The 14,940-nt window shown below is 43.8% G+C and overlaps 3 protein-coding genes across 9 annotated transcripts in view; 2 read left to right on the top strand and 1 right to left on the bottom strand.

Moving 5' to 3' along the window:
• LOC310712397 (interferon-inducible GTPase 5-like) overlaps positions 1–14,940 on the top strand; it is a 99,481-nt gene that overhangs the window by 6,893 nt on the left and 77,648 nt on the right. The window lies entirely within an intron of this gene.
• The window catches only part of LOC310711154 (uncharacterized protein), a 116,594-nt gene that overhangs the window by 65,436 nt on the left and 36,218 nt on the right, over positions 1–14,940 (bottom strand). The gene's annotated exons all lie outside the window — the stretch shown is intronic.
• The window catches only part of LOC310712404 (interferon-inducible GTPase 5-like), a 38,517-nt gene that overhangs the window by 21,923 nt on the left and 1,654 nt on the right, over positions 1–14,940 (top strand). The window contains exons 1-4 of one of the 6 annotated variants that reach the window (XM_083515433.1): positions 3,608–3,882; positions 4,259–4,500; positions 5,380–5,945; positions 7,307–7,372. The exons of 2 other annotated variants lie outside the window; for them this stretch is intronic. The gene's annotated coding sequence lies outside the window, so the exon portion shown is untranslated. Of the gene's footprint in view, positions 1–3,607; positions 3,883–4,258; positions 4,501–5,379; positions 5,954–7,306; positions 7,373–14,940 lie in introns of those variants that run through there. 3 more of the 6 variants (XM_083515432.1, XM_083515431.1, XM_083515430.1) reach the window with 3 other exon arrangements.

The raw sequence follows: 14,940 nt of genomic DNA, 5'->3' as shown, positions 1-14,940 counted from the left end.
TTTAATTTTCCTTTTTTTTTTGTTGTTTCTTGTTTTTTTAGAAAACAAAGAAACCAGAGACAACATCATCAGAACAAACAAGACTTGAAATCAGGTCTCTGTCCATATCAGAGCTTGGAACTAGTTCAAGTTCAACATGTCCATAAAAGAACTAATTCCCATTCATGTTCATCCCTTTATGAAACAAACCAGTTCTCTTTATGTTCTGTTCACTTCAAGTTCATCCAAAGTATCCTTGGCAAAAAAAAAAAAAATGTATAAATACTCTAATGCATTTAGAAAGTGACAATGAACTTGAAGATGAGCCAGAAATCATTCTTCATTTTGCCCAACATCAACTTAATTCATGTTCAGTTTACCCAGCAAGTATGGGAAATACATTCACATGTAGTTCAGATGTTTTTCAAACTAATTCAGTGCACATTGAACTTGTTCATTCCAAGCATTAGCCAATTGTTTTTGAGATTGTTATAGTGATTTTACCAGCTGCTCATTTGTAGAATGAGTTTAGCCCTCCTCAGAATGCAACTTTTCTGTAAAGCCTTACAGCCTCAAAGCCTTGGAGGTTAAAATGTTCCCCCACTGGCTGCCAACACAAATAAACATACAAATAATATAGTTTTTATTGACAAATAGCGAAACACTGTCACAGTCCGGGTTACAGGCAGTCAGAGTCCTGGCTCGGTACGTCGGGACCGGGGTAGAGGACGGGAAGCAGGAATCAGGAGTCCAGGGGTCAGGAAATCAGGAGTCAGGAAACCGAAGCACAGCTAGGTGGGTAGCGTGTTGCTGGGACAGAAGGAAATGCTGGTCTTATATAACCCTCCTGGCCCCTGCCACCAGGTGCTATGAGTCTTCTGTCAAGCCTCCCCTGTGTGGCAGCGCCTTGCCCTTCCAGGCCAAACTCAGGAAGGCCCCAATCCTGCAAAGCCCTACCAGGGCAAGGCTCCTACATGCACTCCTGACAAGCACATTCCAACTCACTAGGTGTGACCAAGTATCTGTGCATTAATTACTCTGTACTCTCTCTGCTTATATCTGTGTTTTGGGTTCCACACGACTCTAACCAAATAAAGCTCTGTGTCCCCATTCATTATAATGAGGAATCAAATAATCCCCTTTTGGCCAAAGTGGGTGAAATTTGCAGGCATAGGAGACCCTACAAATTGGGTTCAGCCTACCTAAATCCAGGGGATCTTTTTGGAGGAAGTTAAGTGGGTTTACTTTCCTCTATACGTATTTGATATTTTCATGGGTGGGTCTGAGCACAAGCTTCTCAGACTCTGCCCAACACCATCTGATTTACAACACTGCTTTGGCTTTCTGAACAGCTGAGAGCAAAGTGCAAGGGACTTATGTTTCGTGTTGAAGCTTCTGTGGTGCTGAAAATGGAACTTCATGAGGAGAATTATGGCATCTGAGAAAGAGACTTGGGGCAATATGGCAGCAGGGGCTCTAGAGCTAAGTGTTGCTAGAAAAATTTCAGTTTATTTAAGAACACGTTTCACTTGGGCTGTGCATCAGATCCAGCCCAATCCAATTAATGAATTGGACTGGGCCAATTTGTATCAACATAGGATTGGGTCAGATTATGTTGAGGCAATCCTAGATCACACCAGATCAGGCCAGCCAACACATCTTACTCGCTATTCCATCTTTAAAAACAATTTATATATTTTTAATCACAACAACATATGAACCTACCTGGACCATGAGATCATCTTCTGAGACCCTCCTTCGTGTGCCTCCTCCTCAAGAGGTTTGGTGTGTGGTAAAACAAGAACAGGCCTTCTCTGCAGTGGCTCCCCATCTGTGGAATGCTCTCCCCAGGGAGGTTTGCCTGGTGCCTTCATTATACACCTCCAGGCGCCAGGCAAAATCATTTCTTTCCAACCAGGCCTTTGGCGGATCTAATTTACATCCTATGCCCTTTTAAAATGTGTTTTTTTTTGGGGGGGGGAGGTATTGTTCTGTTTGTTTGTTTTTATGTGGTATCTTCTGGTTTTCTATCTTGATTTTATTCTGTGAAATGCCCTCAGACCCCCAAATATAGGGCGGTATATGAATTCAATTAACAACAACAACAACGCCAAACACCATCCAAAATGACTCAGAGCAACAACAACGACAAAAAAAATTATTATTTGTACCCTGCCCATCTGACTGGGTTGCGCCAGCCAGCCTGGGCGCCTTCCAACATACAGTGGCACCTTGGGTTACATATGCTTCAGGTTACATACACTTCAGGTTACACACTCCGCTAACCAGAAATAGTACCTCAGGTTAAGAACTTTGCTTCAGGGTGAGAACAGAAATCGGGCTCCAGCGGCAGAGCAACAGCGGGAGGCCCCATTAGTTAAAGTGTTGTTTAACTAATCTCTCAACTAGTCTCTCAAACCTGAATCTCCTGGAGTAGTCAGTGAACGTAGTCAGCTCAAGTATACAGCCGGACAAGAGGGAAGGAAACATGGTGTCTACCTCAGTAATGAGCTCATGGAAACAAGCTCTGGAAATTTGGAGTTGCCATGCTGAGAGCAGAGTTAGATGCTTAGTTACATTCGTAAAAGCAAGCAATGCAAAACAGTGGGAGAGAACTAATGTCTCTGCAGTGGCCTCTTGCTGAATAGGAGGAGCTGCTTGTATCCCCCCTCCCCTAGGGAGAAATGCTGGGGGGGCACACCTCAGGGTCTCATGGGGTTTGCACTTGCCCAACATGCTTCAGAGCAGGCCCCTCCCCCTGTGACAGACTCTGATAACCACTTTAACCTCAGAGTTAGGAGTCTATATGTGCTTCCCCTCCAAATATCGTATTTGAGGGGCGCCCCCTCCCAAAAAAGTTGATGGGCATTGCCCTTGCCCTTGTGAGAAAGTAGCAGGAACATGGCTGCTGCTGGGCTGGGAGAGGGAGCCAAGCAGCAGAGGTAACAGGACTGTGTGCTGGGGTGCCGACTGAAACAATGGGGGAGGCAGATAAGCCCTGCCTCACCTCATAGATCACAAGATGTGGCTTACACACCCCATTTGAGTGGCAATGCCCATCACCTTGTGGGGAGCAGCCCCCCTCCAATATGTCAATACCTCGGCCCCTGGTAGCTGGTCCTATAACTGTGCGCAAGTCATTCTCGTGCTCCCCAGCTCCTCTCCCTCTTTCACCCATCGCGGCTCAGCTCTGCACGCAAAAATGGTGCCCAGGCACTTCTGATTAAAGAGGCTGCTAAATCACTCTTGAGAACTGTACTTCGGTGAAGGGAATAGGGGCCTCCGAACAACTCTCAGCACCTTTAACTAACTACCATTCCTAGAATTCTTTGGGGAAAGCCATATCTGTGGTATCCTAGGCACAGGGCTCCTGCTTTTACCCCACACCATATCCCCATGGGGTTTCTTCAGTTTTTCTGCCCTTTGGAGCCAGTCATGTGGGGATCACACTGCATCAAAACTCAGGAGAAATAGGATGACATGATACAAAGACTCCAAACAAATTCGTTCTTTGGACTGTTGGGGAAAACTTTGTTTGCATTCTCCTCCTCTGCTTTCAGGCTGGAGAAATTTCTGCTTCCTTTTGCTCTCTGTCATGACCCAGCACAGCCCAAGAAATTATTTACAAGGAGGAGGAACTAGGCCAACCTCATTTAGGTTTCCTTTTCTCAGAAATCACCTGTTTGAGCAGAGCTGTGTGCTGGTCAAGCGTGGGGGAGAGGAAAACTTGGAAACAGGATGTAATTTCTGCTCCAAGATAACAAAAAGCTGCAGCTCCCTTCCCCTTTCTAAGATTAAGCAGGATAAATAAATAATCAGCAACAGAGTCGGAGGGTGGCGGTGGCGAAGAGCTCCAGCTCCCCAGGCTGCAGGAAGATGGAGGACAAGCTGGGGGAAGGGAAGGCAAGTAACTCTGCGTGAGGCTGTGGAAACCCTTGAAGGGAGCGTTGCCTGGTGCCCCCCTGAATGATGTCCCCTAAGGCTGAGGGTGTCAGATAAGACACAGGCTTTGCTGTCAGTCTAGGATCACTCTGAGGAGAGTTTGGGGTCCTTCCTGCCTGCCTGGTTTGCAAAGCCAGCTTGTCATGCGGGCTCTAAAGCCTGCAGAATATTAGAAGTTTCCTAAAAAATAAACTATTTCTTCCTCATGTGCAATTTTGTAATTTGAAGCCAATTGAAACCCTACCCTCCGGAGCAGAAGAAAACAAGCTTATTCCCTCTTCTGTGTGAGATATTTGAAGATGGCTATTGTAGCTCCTCTCAATCTCCTCTTTTCCAGGCTAAACTTACCCGGAACCTTCAACCGTTCCTCATAAGACTTGGTTTCCAAAGCTTTGATTGGTCGCCCTCCTCTGTACAAGTTCCAGCTTGTCAAAATCCTTCTTCTGAAGGATATGAGGAGCTTCCAGCTTCAACATCACTGTCTGCATCATGTTTTCTCCTCACCCAAGCAAATGACTTGCACACCTTCCCAGCTGGGAGGAACATTCCAGAGCAGATTTTAGAGGAGATGTGGGGGAGGTGAGTTGGAGAAGAGGACAGGGACTCCTGCCCTATTAACATTTGTGTAGAAGGGGGAATGTCAGCAAGTATTTCCTTCAGCGTAGGGGGAGATCTGCGGGAAGTGGGCAAATTTATTATTTACAGTTTCTCTCAGTTTCTCATTTTTCCAATACTTAAGTTCAGCTCTTCCCATCTCCATATCAGCTGGCTAATTCCTTTTTTAAAAAGTTCTCATGAAAATTCATCAGGACTTCTATTTATTATGATTATAATTATTATTATTATCTTCCCCAAAAAGCAGTGTACAAAATGCAATGAACACAGCTGAAAAGCAGTTAAAAACAACACAGGGGGAAAAAAGTAAATATGTTTTCAAACAATGCTAAATAGACACTCATGGCAGCAACCTATTCATCCACTTGGGAAAACTTGTCGGAATGAAAACATCTTCAGTTGTTTCCAGAAATTGCGGGTAGCGGGTTCCTGTTGTATCTCTGCAGGAAAGCTATTCCACAGAACAGGGAAAGCCACACTCAAAGCCCTGCTCTGAATTACAGAAGATCTACCCAAATATCAGGAGTGAGTGGCAGATTTTATCCTGCCTGTATGATTGTCCTCATTTGCACTGGTTAATAGGGGCCAGAGAGTACACAAAGCTTTGTTACCATCAATGTTAGATACCACCTTTGTTGTAATGGGTTTTTAAAGCAATAAATACATCATGGTACAAATGTTGCCACTGTTACATCAACGAGATCATGAGCTGTAGGCATTCACGCTGTGAAGAAAGCATGCTGGAACAACACTGTTTATTTCCCAGCATTTATGTCCTGCTTAATTGCAATAAACCTCAAGGCAGTTGAGACAGGCGATAGGACCCGTTCTGCTTCTTTGCAGGTGCCAAAACATTTCATGCTGCCCCTGAAATTTCTACTGTCCTTTGCTAAGACTCCAATCTACACTGCAGTAGGAGGAGAGCCGGGCTCTGGAAAGTCATAGGATCGTAGAATTGCAGATCTGGAAGGGAAGCCAAGGGTCATCTAGATCAACCCCCTGAAATCAGGGCCATGTGGGGCTTAAGTGCAGATAACGCGGGAGCTGCTGAGACTGGCACAGAGGCAACTACCGCAGAGGTAAAGGGTTAACCATCTCGGATGCTTCAAGTTTCACGAGTGAGCCTTTGGGACCTTCCCTTTTAAAGGCAGCTGCACTGCTGTCAACCAGGCTGCTTGGAGCTCCCTCTAGCGGGGACTACGACTCTCGTTATGCGTTGCAATCTCGTCCTCGCTCGTACGTACTTTCGGTTTCTTCTTTGCTTTTTTTAGTATAACGATCGGGCGGGAGAGGGAATAAAACCGAGAGAGAGAAAGAGAGTTGGGCGGAGAAAAGCCTAAGAGACCAGCAAGCAAAGTCTCCGAAGAGAGGACTGAGCTTTACTGCAAAAAAAACCGGACTGGCAGCAGGTAAGGAGGTGAGCATTTCTCCTGGGGCTCTGATGATTTCCGTGTCTTTTTTTTTTCCTTTTCTGAGCGTGTTTGCGTTAAAGGAGACTCTGAGCTCATTGCTAGGCGGCGGGGGGCGGGGCGGGCAGAATCGTTTATTTTTACTCATATGAATAATGATGTTGGAGAAGGCTGCCCTTCTTCGCCGCTGCAAAGGGAATAAATAACATGCCATCACCAGGGAGCAAGCAGAGCTGGTGCTACTCTAAGAGTTGTAAGTAACTGCTCTGAAATCAACGCAGGTCTCACTTTCTAGCGGTAACGCGTGTTCATTCGACAGCCCCCTCTGCAGCTGCTACGAGGCTGCCCTCCTGCTCCTCTCGCCTCCTGCCTCTTTCCCTTTTGGGGGTTTGGCAGAGTGGAGGGGGGAGGTCTTTAGAGGCAGGCAGAGCCTTAGCTAGGTGATCTAGCGCCCCTGGCAGAACCGTCCAGATTGCGCCCCCTAGCCACGGAAAAAGTAGCTCTTCTTTCCCTCTCTCCTCCAACCCCCCCCCACCTATTCAATTCCTCACGCACTTCCCCTTGTAATGAAATTAAATTTATCTTGATAAAACGTTTCAGGAAAGAAAATGACATTTTGATTTGACTTGACAGTTTTTTATAATGTAATTCAGGTGTAAAACAATACACAGACATACAAACCATATCATACTGATTTGTTCCACAATGATAACTTTCTGGTCTCAGAGCTCTCTCTCTCCCTCCCTCTCGCTCTCTCTTTCTGTGTGTGTGTGTGACTGAGAAAGAGAGAGAGTGAGAGAGAGAAGGAGAGAGAGAGCTCACAGCCCACCTCCCTTGCCCCCCCCCCACATGGCGATCCCAGATCTCTCCACTGGTACACACAGCCCTCCCTTCCAGGCTGCTCTTCACCTGCCTACCCAACACACACCTGGAACAGGGAGGGAGAGAGGGAGAGGGAGACCTCGTTCATTAGCCCCTCCCGCTCGTTTCCTGACTCCTCCCTCACCTTGGATGCCAGGATCCTGATGCCAGGATCAGAAGGAAAATAACTCCCATCCCACTCTCTCCCTCCCTGAAGGGAAGATGGGAGGGAGCGGGGGTAAGAAACGACCAATTCTGGGGCATCTTTACAAGCCGGACCCTGCTCTGCACTTCGCCCCCCCCTCTTTGTTTAGAGGGTTTTTTACCCCCTCACTTTCCTCATGCAACTCCCCCCCCTTTCCTCCCTCAGCAACACGAACACAAAATCTCAGCAGCCCTCCAGGTGACTTCTTTGGAGGGGGGGAGAGAGAAGGGGGGGGGAAAATAAAGGTTTGTTGAAGGGTCAAGAGGTGAGGAATTTGTTTCTGGTCCTTCAACAGGTTGGGGAGAAGGAGGGTGGAGGCTGTCCCGAATCTGAGAACAGAAACAATTCCTTTGGAAAGCTGGTAATGTGCACATTGGGGGAGGGAGAGAAGTGGGTGGGGGAATTCAGGCACATTAGGCATATGAGGTTATTAATTACTTAAATCAGTGGTTTTCAACCAGTGTGCCGTGGCACCCTGGGGTGCCTTGAATGCTGGTCAGGGGTGCCTTGGGCAACACTGGCCTCCGTCCCTCTTTCATTCCCTTTCTCCTCTGATGCCCTCTGTTGTCTCTGCCTCCAAAACTCTTGCACATCTGTTTGTTGCAGCAGCCCTGGCTACAAGCGCCCCAGGCGAAAGGTGCCTCTGGGGCTGGCCAGGGGGTGCTGGTTTCCAGGAGCTGAAGTGGGGCCTCAGAGTAAGCAGGCAAGTGGGCGAGGGAGCCCAGCCAGCCAGACCACCAGCCCTTGCTGCTGGGAATGGACAGACAAGTCCCAGGCCCCTGTGGGGCAGTGTGAGGAGGCACCTCTTTTGAGGGCAGGGGGATGGCAGCTCAGAGACCACAGGTAAGAGCAGTAGCTGCCAGAAGACTCCCAAGGAGAAGGGGGAGGAGAGGAGGCTGAGGGAAGACTTCACAAGGGGGGGGGGGTTGAAAAAGGGTGAGAGGCTGCCAGCTCTGCGGGGAAAGGGGTAACATAACTGGGCTCCTGAGCCCCACTGGGGTGCCACAGAAAGGAGGTCAAAGGAGCTGTGGACTCAAAAAGGTAGAAAACCTCTGACTTAAATGGCAAGCAGGGGCAGAATTTACATACAGTATCTAAAGGTAGGATGTGCTCTTAAAACATACTTAAGTAAAACTGCCCCAATCCCTTCTTCTTTTTGACCAGACCCTCCTCTTCTGCCCCTTAAGGCTGGTAACACTTTGTTGCATCTTTCTAAAACATGTAAGGTCATCATCAATGTAATGGGCACAGCCTCCCTCCCCAACCTAAAAAAAATAAAAACAAATCAAAAATTAGGAAGTGCAGTTTCTTAAAATGTTGAGAGTTCCCTTCCTCATGTCCCCCTCTATATTCAGGGCTCTTGGGCTCTGCTCCTGTGTCCTGGGCTGGCTGGATGCAGAGGAGTGGGGGGAGGCACCAGATGGGGAACCCCCAAGGGAACCCCCAGGGGAAGAATGATGGCAAATGATAATAATATTGCAGACACTGGAATGAATGCTTCTATTTAAAAAATAATAATAATAATATTTTTTCAATTTTTAAAGATTACAAAAAGAAAATTAGAAAAATAAAAAAATACAGAAAATACAATACAAAAATACAAACAGCTAGAAGAAAAAGAAAAAAAACAGCTCAAACCTTTACATAACTTTCTTTCCTTTGCTTATTTCCTTGACCTCCTCACACCTCCCTTTTTTGTATTCTAGTTCAATTAGACATTTTAGCAAATCCTTTCCAGCTTTGTTTTTATCCTAATAATTTATCTTAATATACTGTAATTTTACATTCCCGTCTTTCACCAATTAAAAATATATATCAATTTTTACCTAATCCTTTATATCATTTCTGCTTTTTTTATAATATTTTTATTGAATTTATAGAGTACAGAAAAAAAGAATAGAAGACAGTTGTAAAAAATAGAACAAAAAAGTTACAAATTTCCATGTTCTCTTTTTTTTTCAACAGATCTAGTGGACTTCCCCGCATCCTCCAAACCCTGCATTCTCTGTGATACAAAACATCAGCAATTTGTTAACTTGTTTCAGAACTTAATGTATCTTTCATTTTATCGTGTTACCTGGTTTCAAAAATGTTTCAACCCAAATCTTGTGCATTTTGATTTAAACACAATAAAGTTATTTCATTATTCCACCTCTAACCTCTTGTACCTTAATTTCCATTTCATTAATTTCCGATTGCTGAAGCTAAGATTTCCTAAAAAGTGCATTTTTTTAGCATTCATATAGCTTATAATGTTTTTTCAAATAATCCTTAAATTTTTTCCAGTCCTCCTCAATTGTTTCTTCTCCCAAGTCTCGGATTCTGCCAGTCATTTCGGCCAGTTCCATATAGTCCATCAACTGCGTCTGCCATTCCTCCAGTGTGGGTAAATCTTGTGTCTTCCAGTGTTTTGCAATCAGGATCCTTGCTGCTGTAGTAGCATACATAAAAAAAGTTCTATCTTTCTTAAGCACTCTCCGGTCCACAATGCCCAGAAGAAAGGCCTCCGGTTTCTTAGGTAAGGTAAATCTGAGTACCTTTTTTAGTTCATTATGAATCATCTCCCAAAAGGCCTTCACTTTCGGGCAAGTCCACCAGAGGTGAAAGAACGTCCCTTCCGCCTCTTTACATTTCCAACATTTGTTGTCAGACAGGTGATAAATCTTAGCGAGCTTGACTGGGGTCATGTACCACCGGTATACCATTTTCATAATATTTTCCTTCAAGGCACTACATGCCGTAAATTTCATTCCGGTGTTCCATAACCTTTCCCAGTCTTCAAACATAATGTTGTGCCCCAAATCCTGCGCCCATTTTATCATGGCGGATTTAACTGTCTCGTCCTGTGTATTCCACTTAAGCAGCAAGTTATACATTCTCGAGAGTAATTTATTTTTTGGCTCTAACAGTTCTGTCTCTAGTTTCGATTTTTCCACCTGGAATCCAACCTTTTTATCCGCTTTAAAAACCTCCTGAATTTGAGCATAGTGCAACCAATCTCGCACCTTGTTTTTTAGTTTTTCCAAGCTCTGCAACCTCCAATTGTCTCCAATTTTTTCAATTATTTCCCAATATTTAGGCCAGTAGGCCTCCATGTTAAGTCTCTTACGTGCCTTGGCCTCCACCGGCGAAAGCCACCTCAGTGTCTTACTCTCCAGTAAGTCTTTGTATTTTGTCCAGACCATGAAAATTGCTCTTCTAACAATATGGTTTTAAACAGTTTGTGAACTTTAACCTTGTCATACCATAAATATGCATGCCACCCAAAAGCATTATCAAACCCTTCCAGATCTAGGACATCAGTGTTCTCTAACAAAATCCAATCTTTCATCCAGCAGAAGGCTGCAGATTCATAATATAACCTCAAGTCTGGCAGGGCAAATCCCCCTCTTTCTTTCGCATCAGTTAATATTTTAAACTTTATTCGGGGCTTTTTGCCCTGCCAAACAAACTTAGAAATATCCTTCTGCCACTTTCCAAAACATTCCACCTTGTCCACGATCTGTAGGGCCTGAAACAAGAATAACATTTTCGGCAATACATTCATCTTTATAGCTGCTATTCGACCTAACAAGGAAAGTTTCAATCTCGACCAAATTTTTGATTTCCGACCAACATTTCTCATAATTGTCTTTAAACAAATTCAAATTTTTGGAGGTCAGATACACCCCTAGGTATTTCACTTTTTTAACCACATTTAATTCTGTTTCTTTCAGGAACTCATCTGTTTCTATAGTTGTCAATTTTTTTGTTAAAACCTTAGTTTTTTGTTTGTTCAACTTAAATCCCGCCACCCGACCAAAGTCAGAAATTAATTCTAACACTCTTTTAGTACTAGAGATTGGCTCCTGTAATGTTAAAACCAAGTCATCTGCAAATGCTTTCAATTTATATTGTTTCACTCCGACCTCAATTCCTTGTACAGACCGGTCCTTTCTAATCATGTTCAATAGCACCTCCAGGACGGAAATGAACAATAGGGGGGATAGGGGGCACCCCTGCTGTGTCCCTTTTTCAATTTTAAACTCCTCTGTCACCACATTGTTTACTATCAACTTAGCTTTTTGTTCTGAATAGATTGCTTCTATTCCATTTTCAAACCCCCGCCCCACTCCCATCCCTTCCAGGTTTTTCTTCATAAACATCCAAGAAATGTTGTCAAAGGCTTTCTCGGCATCAATAAAAATTAAAACCACTCTAGTGTTAAGATTTGTTTGAAGAAGTTCCAAAATGTCAATAATGTTTCTTGTGTTGTCAAACAAATGCCTACCAGGGAGAAAGCCGGCCTGGTCCTTATGGATCACTTCATTAAGTACTTTTTTAAACCTACTTGCCAAAATATCCGCAAAAATTTTGTAATCCACATTTAGGAGTGAGATGGGGCGGTAGTTCTTAAGTTGGGTCTTTTCAGTTTCTAGTTTAGGTATCAATGTGATGAAAGCTTCTTTCCACGTTTCCGGTGCCTTCCTCCCCTCCATAATCTGGTTGCAAACCTCCAACAAAGGTTGTGTCAAGTAGTCCTTCAAAACCTTATAATATTTGGAGGTAAGTCCATCGGGGCCTGGAGACTTGCCTAATTGAAGGTTCTGAATGGCACTTTCAATTTCTTGCTGCGTGATGTTACAGTTCAGAGTTGTTCTCATTTCCTGGGGTATTTTTTGTAATCCATTAGTTATAAGGAATCGATCCACCTCGTATTCTTTTTGCGGCCCTTGTGAATAAAGTTCTTTGAAATATCTCTGGAAGCACTTTCTAATTTCCTCGGGTTTCTGGACCATTCTCCCTTCAATCTCTAGATTTGTAACTGTATTAAGTTTTTGTCTCTTTTTCAACTGCCATGCTAGCAGTTTCCCACACTTGTTAGCTGATTCAAAAGATCTTTGTTTCATTTGTTTAATTTTCCATTCCACCTCTTGATTTATCAATTTCGAATATTGTGCCTGGAAAAATTTCACTTCTCTCAGCACTTCCTTCGACTTGGGCCTAGATCTTAGTTTTTTCTCTCCTTCTCTTATTCTCTCCAATATCTTCTCCTTCTTTTCATTCCAGAGCTTTTTCTTAATCGTATTTTGTTGTATTAGAAACCCTCTCATAACTGCTTTACTTGCGTCCCAGATTGTTCTTTTTTCCACTGTGGTATTTAAATTTATCTCAAAATAGTCCTTTAAAGTTTTTTGGGCCTTCTTAACAATCTCCTGGTCTCTTAATAGAGTGTCATTCATTTTCCATCTAAAGGATCCGGTTGTGTTTAATCTCAGTTCCACTTTCAAAGCGTTATGGTCGGAGCAGGTTTTTGGGCAGATTTCCACTTTTCTAGTCTTAGGTGCCAGTCCTCTAGTTATCCATATTTGGTCGATTCGTGTCCATGTCAGATGAGCTTCAGAAAAGAAGGTTCCTTCTTTCCCTAGAGGGTTCTTAACCCTCCATATGTCAATTAAGTCCATATTGTCAGTCATTTCAAAAAAAGTTTTAGGTAGTCTGCCATCTTTCGTTATGTTAGCACTTTGCGACTTATCCATGTTTACAGGCACAACCCCATTCATATCACCCAACATAATGATGTTACTGTAGTCTAAATAGTCCAGCATAATCTCATGCAGCTTCCTGAAGAATTCCGATTTTCCTTCATTTGGGGCATATATTCCTAATATCAAAAATTTTTCTCCTTGTGTCTGAATTTCAATCGCCAAAATTCTGCCATGTTCATCTTTAAATAAAAATTTCGGGGACAGGCTTTCCTTTGCATAAATCACCACTCCTCTTTTCTTAACTTTGTCCGAAGAAATAAATTCTTGGCCTAGTCTTTTGTTAATTAACACTTTTCTGTGGAGCCTTGTCACATGTGTTTCTTGTAAGCAAATAATGTCCAATTGTTCTTTTTTCAAAATATGAAATACTTTTCTTCTTTTTTCCGGAGAGTTTCCGCCATTTATATTCCAGTTTAGAAGCTGCAGAGACATCCTGGTCTAGTTAGAGGGTCTTACAATGGGGTGTCTAGGTTTCCTTCCGATCCCGGAGGTGGTAGTGCTGGTCCAGACCCAGACGGTGTACGTCCTGGTGGTGGTGGCCAAGAAGCTGCAGCTCCTTTTTGGAGGTCCTCCTCGTGGTCGTATAGGAACTTCTGCTGGTCCTCAGGTGTTTTGATTCTTACTTTCCTTCCTTTGTAAGTAAATGATAGTCCTTGCGGAAACTCCCACCTATAAGGAATTGCGTTGCGCCTCAGCAATTTGGTCAGATCTATATAGGTGGTCCTAAGATCCAATAAGTGTTTAGGTATATCTCTATAAATTTCGGCCTTTTTGCCTTCTATCTCCAAAGATTTTTTAAAATGTAGGCCTAGTATCTTGTCTCTTTCCTCTCTTGATCTCAAAATAACCAAACAGTCTCTGGCCTTGTCTTTCTTTACCGATCTTCCCAGTCTGAAAGCCGTCACAATTTTAAAGTCTTTGTCTTCCTCAATCCCCCAGAATTTGGAAAATAAAAGTGTTAAAAATCCCTCTAAGTTGCCTAGCTCCGATTCCGGGATGGCCCTTAACCTAAGATTATTTTCCTTACTTTTCAATTCAACCAATGACAGGTAGGCTTGTTGTTCTCCTACCTGTCTTTTCAGAGGCCTTACTTCCCCCTTAATCTCATCAACCTTTTTGTTCGCCTGCTCTGCTTTTTGGTTGGCTTCCACAGCTAGTTTATAGTTTTCAGCCGTAGCTCCTTGCAATTTCTCAATTGCCTGAGTGTGCTGGGAAACCTGCTCAGATAGTTTACCAATAGAGGATGTAGCTTGATCAATTTTAGATGATTGATTGTCCACCTTTTGGTTTAGAATTGCCAGTTGTTCCAAAAATTGTTTCAGAACTGTTTCAGATCCTCCAGTTGCCATGTCGTCTGCGGCAGGCTGTTTAACTTCCACCTCCTGTGCTGTCAGCACAGCTGGGACAGATGATCTGCGTTGATGAGTTAAGGTTGTTTGAACAAGTTGCATAGACTTCTTTTCTTTGTCTTTTTCTCTAGCTTTAGCTGCTCTTGTTTTCCCTGTGCCGCTCATTCCACACCTGCCTCTGTTCAAGGTCAAATAGTCTTTTATTCCATGAGAAAGGCAAGTCCAGAGTATAAACAGTTTAACCACAAAAAGTCTCAATAAAATACAGGTCCCAGGCCTCTATGTCTCCGCAATCCTCTAGGGGGGGTGTTTCAAAGTTTCAAGGAAGGGAAGAACTCTTTTCCGCCATTGAAGTTCCTATATTCCCCATATTGAGTCTTTATAATTCCAAAATGCAAAAGGAAGGTTCCCAAAGCTTTCTATTTCTCGAAGTAGAACCACAAGGTGTCAAGAAAGGTCCCAGCAACAATGTTTAAGCGTTAGTATCTCAGTCTATGTAACAATTTAAACTCCAACAACAGTATCAGCAGTTTGACAGTTCTCTTTTATGCGCTGACAGCCCGACAGCTGGGTTGTCCCTTTTAACTCCACATAACTCAAAAGTAGGAAGAAAGTTCCAAGAAAAAAGAATCCACAAGTTTAGCAAATATTTCCCTTTTATCTTCTAAGTACGAAGTCTATCAATGCGCCTTTGTTCTGCTTTTACGATCCCTTTTTTAAACGCTTCAGCCCACTTCAGAGCCCTTGCTTTGATCTAGTCAGCAAGACCGGGAGACGGACTTCCTGTTACTCGCCTCCCGTTTTCAGCCAAATTTCGTAAATTTAGTCCAATATTTAGTACCCCTTACTCACGGGTATGTTACTGCCAATTCCGTTGTTTTCAAGAAGAAAGGTCGGCGCTCATCAGCAGCAGCAGCGCGGCTTTGCTTCCACGAAAAGAGCGATGAACTCACAGCGCCGCTCCCCCTTTCACGCTCCGGAACCCCTTACGAGGTTCCTTCTTCGTTTCGGGGGGGGGGTTTGGCGCCCGCCGAGTCCCACGGCCACAGGAT

The sequence above is a fragment of the Podarcis liolepis genome, assembly GCF_965112155.1.
Source record: "Podarcis liolepis genome assembly, chromosome: 7".
Lineage (NCBI taxonomy): Eukaryota > Metazoa > Chordata > Lepidosauria > Squamata > Lacertidae > Podarcis > Podarcis liolepis.
Note: the sequence above shows the minus strand (reverse complement) of the source record. Positions and strands in the feature narration are given on the sequence as shown.